The 8,550-nt window shown below is 36.2% G+C and overlaps 1 pseudogene; it reads left to right on the forward strand.

The window, feature by feature from the left end:
* The first annotated feature begins 3,144 nt into the window (after positions 1-3,144).
* On the forward strand, positions 3,145-4,727 carry LOC139842286 (uncharacterized; annotated as a pseudogene).
* The last annotated feature ends 3,823 nt before the right edge of the window (positions 4,728-8,550 follow it).

The following is an 8,550-nucleotide window of genomic DNA, read 5'->3' on the forward strand; positions in this document are numbered from 1 at the left end:
GTCCTTTTTATTTTTTTGTGCATCCCTCGTCCCTAAGGTATCACAATTATACATCTCTCGTCCTCCGTTAAAGTTTCTGTCTAAATTAACCGTTACCTCTTATCACGTGCATATCATGTGAGGGTATTTTTGTCTTTGGTAGCACTGTTAAACTTGAAGTAGAAGATTGTGATACACCATCATCAATGACAAGAGTGTTCAAAAGGATTTACATTTGCTTGGGGCCATTGAAAAGCAGATTTAATGCTATTGGAAGAGATCTACTTGGTGTGGATGGAGCTTTTATGAAAGAACCAATTAGTGGTTTTTTGCTAACAGCTGTTGGTCTTGACTCTAATAATGGAATTTATCCTCTTGCTTATGCAATTGTAGAATCAGAATGCTACAGTTCTTGTTTATGGTTTCTTGAATTATTGGCTACAGATTTGGAGCTTAGTGAGATGTCTAATTTCACCTTCATAACTGATAGGCAAAAGGTACAATTTCTATATTATTTGTTAAAAGTAGTATATTATTGGTCAATGTCTAAAAGTTGGTTGATTTGTAACAGGGGCTAATAGCTGTTGTTGCTAAAGAAAAACAGGAGGAAATCCCTTGAAGAGAAGGATGACATTGTTTCTAATGGAAAGCTATCAAGGAAGGGCAAGAGTACTAAATGTTCAAAGTGTGGAACATATTGCCATAACAAAACGACTTGTAACAAAGAAGGTAAAGGTTTGACAACAAAGCAAGCAAGTGGTAATGGGAGCAACAAGAAAGCAAGAACTGGGTAGTTAATTTAGGTGTATTGTATGTTTGCGTTTGAACTATGTCTTTGAAGTTGTCGTTTGAACAATATCTTTTGGTATTTGTGTTTGAACAATTTAGGTGTATTGTCTTTTGGTTATGTAATGAACTGGTTATGTAATGATATTTTGTTGGTTTTGTTTATGATCTGCTTATTTGATGTTCTTTTGCATTGCTTATTTTCAAACATTACCAATTGAAACAACACAATACACAACATTTCTTATTTCATTCATTACCTTCTGAAACAACAAAATACATTGCTTATTTCATACAGACTGTCTTTCATACATTACCAACTAAAACAAAAAACTACATTGCCAACCTAAATTACAATAAAGTACACTATAATTTTAACCCAATGTAAAAATATAATCCACTTCGGTCTTCTTGTTTTATCCTTTTTCAGTTGAAGCAAATCTTCTATTGACTCACTCCTGATAGGTGGATCGATCCAACAACAAAAAAAGCGCAATCGAAATACTATAAAAAAAAGGATTGCAAACCAGTTAATCCAAAATTAAACAACCAACTTTATTGAAAATCAAAACTCGTAAAAAGGGGGTAAATCACCTGATTTCGACATCGTAAAAATCTTCTATCTACATTCTTTGCTGTTGTTGACGTTCGTTGAACTGCAACTATATATACCACAATTACAATAAACCATCGTTAATTGAGACAAAATTGAAGGAACAAGGTATTTGATTTTGGGAAAAAAAACCCTAATTTGAACTGTGTTGTTTCACGTATTATTGGGATATATATAATGGAAGAAGACATAACAAAGATAAAAATACCCCCACATGATATGCACGTGATAAGAGGTATAACGGTTAATTTAGACAGAAATATTAACGGAGGACGAGGGATATATAATTCTGATACCTTAGGAACGAATGTTGCACAAAAAAATAAAAAGGACTAGGAGTCAAAATTGATATAAACTACAAGGACGAAGAATGAATTTTGTCTACTCGAATTCATGATATTATAAATCCCATGTAATTAGTCAAAAACGCAGCATTTGACAGGGAAAACCATCAACTTATCGAGCATTATATATAACAATTTCAACCGTCCCTATATATAATTACCAATGAATTTGAAGGTAATCAAATATATTCATTCATGTTATATAAATAAGTTAAACATAATAGCCAAGTAAACAATCATTTGTCACTAAACTATAAATTAAACTATAGCCAAAATTTAACATCTTTATTCCGAAAATCAATATTATCCTCGTATTCAATTGCCCTCAAAATCAGTTAACTTTCTAGTTCAGCAACAACTCTATCTTTTTCATGATTTGTATCATCAACAATATCACCTTCTTTTTCTTTTTGTTTTAGTCACTCATGACGTAAATGATTTAAAAACAAAAGACCAAAAAGAACTTGTCGTGCATCATCTTTTTCAGCGTCCAAAATCACACCATAGTAATCATGATTAGCTTGCATACATTTTTCCAAAGCAGATATAGCTTCAGAACATTTTTTCGCAATATCTTCTTTATTCTTTTTCCCTTCTCTAACACATTTATCCCAATTGACAAATGTTTCTTTACACTCACCCCCTTTCATAAACAAACAAGCCCCGCATTCGTCTCTCTCTTCTTTTTCTTGATTAGGGTTTTGGATTTCTAGGGTTTTAGGGGGTTGTGGTTCTTGGGTAGTAGATTTATCAGATGAGGGTGATGACATGACGGCGGTTGAGGTGGTGTTAGGGTTTTGATGTTGGGGTGAATTTGGGGACATGATGAAGAAGGTGCTAATAAATTGCTTCCCATGATTTTCAAAGTTTTCAACTTAAACCCTATTTATTGAGATTCTTTTAGTATCGATTTGAAGTTTTTGAACTTTAATTATATTATTATAGTATATGTATATCGAGAAAATTTCTTGACAAACACGAAACTGTAGTGTCTTCGCAAACACGAAACTCAGTTTAATTTTTAATTAATTTTGAATTGAAATTGAATATTAAAAACCAAGTAATTCACATTACTAATGAATTATGTACTAACAAATTCTATATTATATATTACTCGTATCATTAAAGTCAATATTTTACATGAATTACTTTTAATCATTTTTTTAAAAGATAATCTCTTCTCTTTATATTATAATAACAAAACTAAAAATAGATCATCTAAAATTCAAACCACTAATCCTAGCATTTCATTGTCATTAACATTCTTAATCTAGACCATCCAAATTTTCTAATCTTGATTATGACCTCATAATTACCTTTATTTTTTGTTTGATGACTAAATTACCCTTCTAATAAAAAGGGGCGGTATTAATAGGAAAAAACAGGGGTTCCATTCACTATACTGCAATAAGGGGAAAAACCATGGCAGAGACACTTTTGCAAGTATTTTGATCTTTATGATTATTTTCGACTACAGATCGAATACGAATTTAGATGCACATCAACCGAAACCCTAGAATCAATTGTTAATTGATTGATGGCAGAGACACTTTTGCAAGTATTTTGATTTTTATGATTATTTTCGACTACAGATCGAATTCGAATTTAGATGTACATCAACCGAAACCCTAGAATCAATTGTTAATTGATGGAACTATTCTTCATTTATATAAATCGATGATTCCGTTGTTGAAACGCTAGAAGGAGATAACCATAAACCCTAACTTTTTTATTCTTTAATTTAGTATGATGTTTTTGTATTTGGGGTTTTGCAGCCAATCCAAGTCGAGTACCAAGTATCTCACAATTCGGTTAGAAAAATTACATTGTATGTCTGATTTTCCCAAAAGGTATGATATGATAAAATCACATTCTAGAACTTTATGTATATTTTGGTAAATACTGAAAATTTTGTGATCATCTAAGTTAATGTCTGTGTTGACTTCAGTTTCTATAGTATGCGTAGGTATTCCATGAAAGCAAATTTTAAATATGAGTCAATCAATTTTAATTAGCTAAAATTCTGTTTAAGCCTTTGAATCAATAAGTTTTTCCACGTATATATAATCATATTTATATAGGTTCTTCAAAGAAAGACGAAGGTGCTGCAATGGCAACCAAGAGGCTCAAAGAATTATAGATGACTGGACATCAAAACCTGACATCTCAGGTGTTTTAGCATCTACTTTCTAATGGACCAATTAAGTTTTCTTCATATAAGACAGCTTATATACAATTTTGTGTTCAAATAAGGTGCAGCTTACGTGTACAAAATTTATGATTGCAGAATTCAGTACTTTTCTTTTTTGTGACTTTTAGTTCATTAACTTAATGGAGAATAGTTATGTGATATATAGCTTCTAAATAGTTGTGCTCAGTGGGCTTGGAAACGATGCCTTTATAACGCAGGACACGACGGTTAGTCATGGGGTGTTTCCACCGTCGAAGAATCTGAACCCGTTTCTTGGATTTGTAGTTATATTTTAGCAGTATATGAAGATGATTCAAACTACCCTATTTGGGAACTTCTAGGTGGATATGAAATCGATCCGAATAATATAATTTTGAAGAGAATTTCTAATGATACTCAAGGCCGGGCCCCATCGTATTTGTTGTAATTAGATCATGCTCATTGTGATATAGTTCTTGCTATTACATGCCTTAACTTGGCCATCCATATAGATTACGCGTTCTTGCTTGATACTAAGTTGGGTCGAAGGAAATTAGATGGTGGGTATGTTCATAATGGGTTGTTAAAAGCTGCAGTAGTTATATTGGATGCTGAAAGTAACACTTTGTAGAAGCTGCTAGAGAGTTACCCGAGCTATATGTTAACTCTAACGGGTCACTCACTTGGGTCAATTGTGGCTGCATTGTAGGAAGAGGGTTCGATGCTTTTTTATTGCACCCGCCAGATGTACGTCACTTAACTTGGCCTTAGATATGTTGATGTCATCAGTTTTGTCGTACTGCAAGCAAGTTTTTCTTACCTTTTATACAATTAGAGAGATATATTGAGACAATAAAGAGCTTTCTTGCCTTTTATGAATTGTATGATGAAAACCAGAGATAGAAAAGTGGGTGGGTTGGGTAACCAGTTAAAGCAAGTAATTTTAATTTCAGTTATGATCCAGTTAATACACCAATATTCACAAAAGCATAGCGTTTAAGTTATAACAATTTGTCATTAGTAATATAATAACGATCATGATTCTATGTTTGAACAGTTTACCATGTTTGTTGTGCTTAAGATGTGTAACAGACACATGCACATCGGAGGACCGAAAACTCAAAGATCCAAGAAGGCTATATGCACCTGGTCGCCTCTACCACATTGTTGCGCGAAAACCTTTCAGCTATTATCAATAAAAAAAACGTCTAAGTGACCGAACTCCTATTTGGCGTATTATGATTGCAGCTGTGGCAGGTGTCCACCCGTCGTAAAATCACTGGTGCCTGTTGATGGAAGATTTGAGCACATTGTGTCTCACTCTGATGTATCATCATTATTATAGGGTAGTACATACTTGATTATAGATGAGCTAATGAATAAGTGTAGAATGTGTTGACAGACTGTAACATCCCGTTTTTCATCATAACATGTCCAAGGTACGTGATGAACTTTAGAATGTTCATACTTGGTTGTATAATTGTATAAAGATGATTGTACGAAGCGTGTATGAAGGGTAGCAAGCATGTACGTGTTGCTTGCTCGAATGTCGAAGAAAACTGGATGTTGTTTAAGTTACAAGGTGTGTACGTACCTTTTTGACCCTAAATAAAGTTTTAGTTGATATTTCAAAACCTTACCATTAGAAAGGAAATCTTATTACGTTTCCAACGATATTTGGTTCATCGAAAACGGAGTTACGGTCAAAAAGTTATGGCCAAAACAAGTTCAGAAACCGGGAAGAAATGTGACAGGCGCAAATTGCGGCTGCCAGGCGCAATTTGCGGCTGGCTGGGGGTCAAAAATCCATTCAGGTGCCAAATGGGCGCCTTTGGGCGGCCGTTTTTGCGGCTGGCCGTAATTTGCGGCCAGTAGGCGCAATTTGCGGCTGGAAACGCATTTTTGGTGATTTTCTTGATATTTTGAGTTTTAATGAAGGGTATTTGTGTCTTTTCACTTGTGGACGGATTTGTAGCCATAATATCAGTTTGGGATCCAATTTTGGATCATTTTCACATCCACACAACTCTCTCATCTCATCTTAGAGAGAGAGTGAGATTTCTAGTGAGAGAGTTAGAGATTTGGGGTAGGAGAAGCTCGAATCGATCAAAGGTCCGAGTATTAAAGTTGTTCTCCTCGTTCACGGCTACGTTGTGGTAGTGTTGGTATGTTCTAACTCCGAATTTCATTGTTTATGATTTTTTGTTCATGTTTGGGGTTTGAGCTAGTTAGGGTTATAAACCCCATTTCTCATGAAATTGGGGGTTTTGTTGTATGTATTGTGTAGGTAAACCCGATTATTGAGGGTTTAGGGTTTGATGACGAATTTGGAAGTATTTGTCATGGTTCGGGTGTTAAATCACTAGTTTGTGAGTTTGTTAGTGATTTTGATGTTCTCAGGAACAAGTTTACTAGTCAAAATGGGTGTTGACTAGGTTTGGTGTCAAAATGAGTTTTGAGTCAAGTTTTGGTGAATCAAGTGTGTAAATACTTGATTTAGTTGCTAATTGGTGTTTTGGAAATATAATCACTAGTCGTTAGTGATTATGGGGCGTTTTTATGACTTTGGTCAAAATGGGTAATTTGAATTGGGTCAAAATTGATGATGACACTAAATTGGATTAAATGGATGTTAAACACTTTTATTAAGTGTTAAATGGCGTTTTTGAATGAAAGTAAACGTGAGAAATGATTTCGGGTTAAAATTGGTATTTTAACCATAAAGTCAAACTTGGTCAACCATGAAACGGGTTTTTGTGTAATATACGAGATAGTATGCGTTTAAAGGCTAAAGTTGTTGTATTTTGATATTTCGGAAACGCGGGAACTAGTCTCGTTAGTTTGGACCTTCGGGTGTCATTAAATGTATAAAAGGTGTACCTTGCACTTTAGGTGTCTAAATGGGCGGATTGTGGAGGTAGGTATAAACCCTTGGTGATAGTCACCTAGGTTGTAGGTTGACTTGTTGTTGCGGTGTACTTGTGTATATCTATTATTATATTGTATATAGGTGTATATATACAGGTATCTATTGGCGCGGTGTCCTAGAGACGAATCTATTGGAGAGATTCGAATGTTTGGCGGTTCGAGTGATCAAATTCGCGGTAAGGACTTTGGTCATTCGGGTACTAGGAATTATCTCGTCTTATTTTGTGTGAATGTTGCGTCAGTCCGGGTAAAGTACTTTGTGTGACCATGTGAAAATGGTAAGGTACGCATTTGTAATAGTGACCGATCACCATTATTACGAACGTGTATCTTGACACCAAGCATGACATGACGAGTACTGAGCGGAGGAAACGTGGCATGGTTGGGGTAGAATCGGGACGAGTTAGGAATCTTTTATTGGTTCCTAGGATATAGTAGTCTCGAGTGATGTACTTGTTGTCACATCGGGTTCTCTGTGAGTCGGGAAGTATTACGGTGGATTTGGTTAGTTAAGTGAGTGAGCCAACTCACGAGTTTGATGCGTGCTTAGTCACCGTAAGTAGTGGGTGCACTATTGAGATTGTTATTGGTTTTTGTTACCCATCGTAACTATGATGACCGATTTATTGTATGCGTGTGTGTGCGTCGAGGACTTCAATTCCGTAATGGAATGCGACAAGTCTAATGATTGTAGTTTTGAGTTACACTCGGTAGAGTGTGTGGTTAGAGAATCGTGTTGGGATTCTTGTTGTGAGTCGCCTTGGAATTGGTGAATCGAGGAGTCTTCGGGTCATTAAACTCATGGGAGTGGGACCCGTATGACGGTGATTGCGTTAGTGCGTTAGTGCGTTAGTGTGTTATGGATTATAGGGTAACATTCCTAACGGAATATCCCTTGTAGTAGTGGTGTTATCGAGATGTAGAAGGGTGTAAGACTTGGTGTTCCCGAGCATCTCCTTAGTATTAGATGAAGGGCCTCATTAGGCTATATCGTTTGGCCTTGTGGAATTGTGGGTGACGTGTAATCGCTAGGAACTTTTGAGAAGATAATAAACCGTAAGGTTTGTCGGGTAGGTATGACTTCGGGTCATTATTGTGGAGAAGTTGGTGACATCGGGTTTATGGAACCTAAAGATCGAGTTTCTAAATCTCGATAGGTTGCGGTGGGAGTTGCATGACACTGCGACGGGTGCCTTTTTATACCTGCTGGTGTAATGGTCAACTCCGGTAGTGGTGTGATCACTTTGTGCTTAGGGTTCTCGTGAGATACCCTTGAAAGCAGCAGAGATTACGAAAGTGATCGATGGGTGATAGTAATTCGACGGTTGCGAAAGTCGAAGTTTAAGAGCATTGCGGTAAATACTTCTTATGAAGTGGCGGATGAGCGAATCTGGTTGCTCTTAAGTGATAGACGGGTAAGATGACCGGTGAGCCGGTGACGGACTTAATGGTCGGATAGGCCTAAGGTTATGATGAAGTGTTGATATTGTGGTCAACGAAATTATTGTATTGGATTGGTCACTCTTCTCCATGAGAGTGAGCAATTACGGATACTGGTTCGTTGAGTGGAAGGTCGGGTGATCTCTACTGAGATGCACGACTGATTTATCGGAGTGACGTATGCTTAGGCATAGAGACGTATGTGGGACTTTGGTGGAGTTCGCTTTGCGAATGATTAAGGCAGTCGATTGTGATTTGTGGTATGAAGGTGCGAAGTCGTCGCTTGTACG

Source organism: Rutidosis leptorrhynchoides, chromosome 4, assembly GCF_046630445.1.
Source record: "Rutidosis leptorrhynchoides isolate AG116_Rl617_1_P2 chromosome 4, CSIRO_AGI_Rlap_v1, whole genome shotgun sequence".
Lineage (NCBI taxonomy): Eukaryota > Viridiplantae > Streptophyta > Magnoliopsida > Asterales > Asteraceae > Rutidosis > Rutidosis leptorrhynchoides.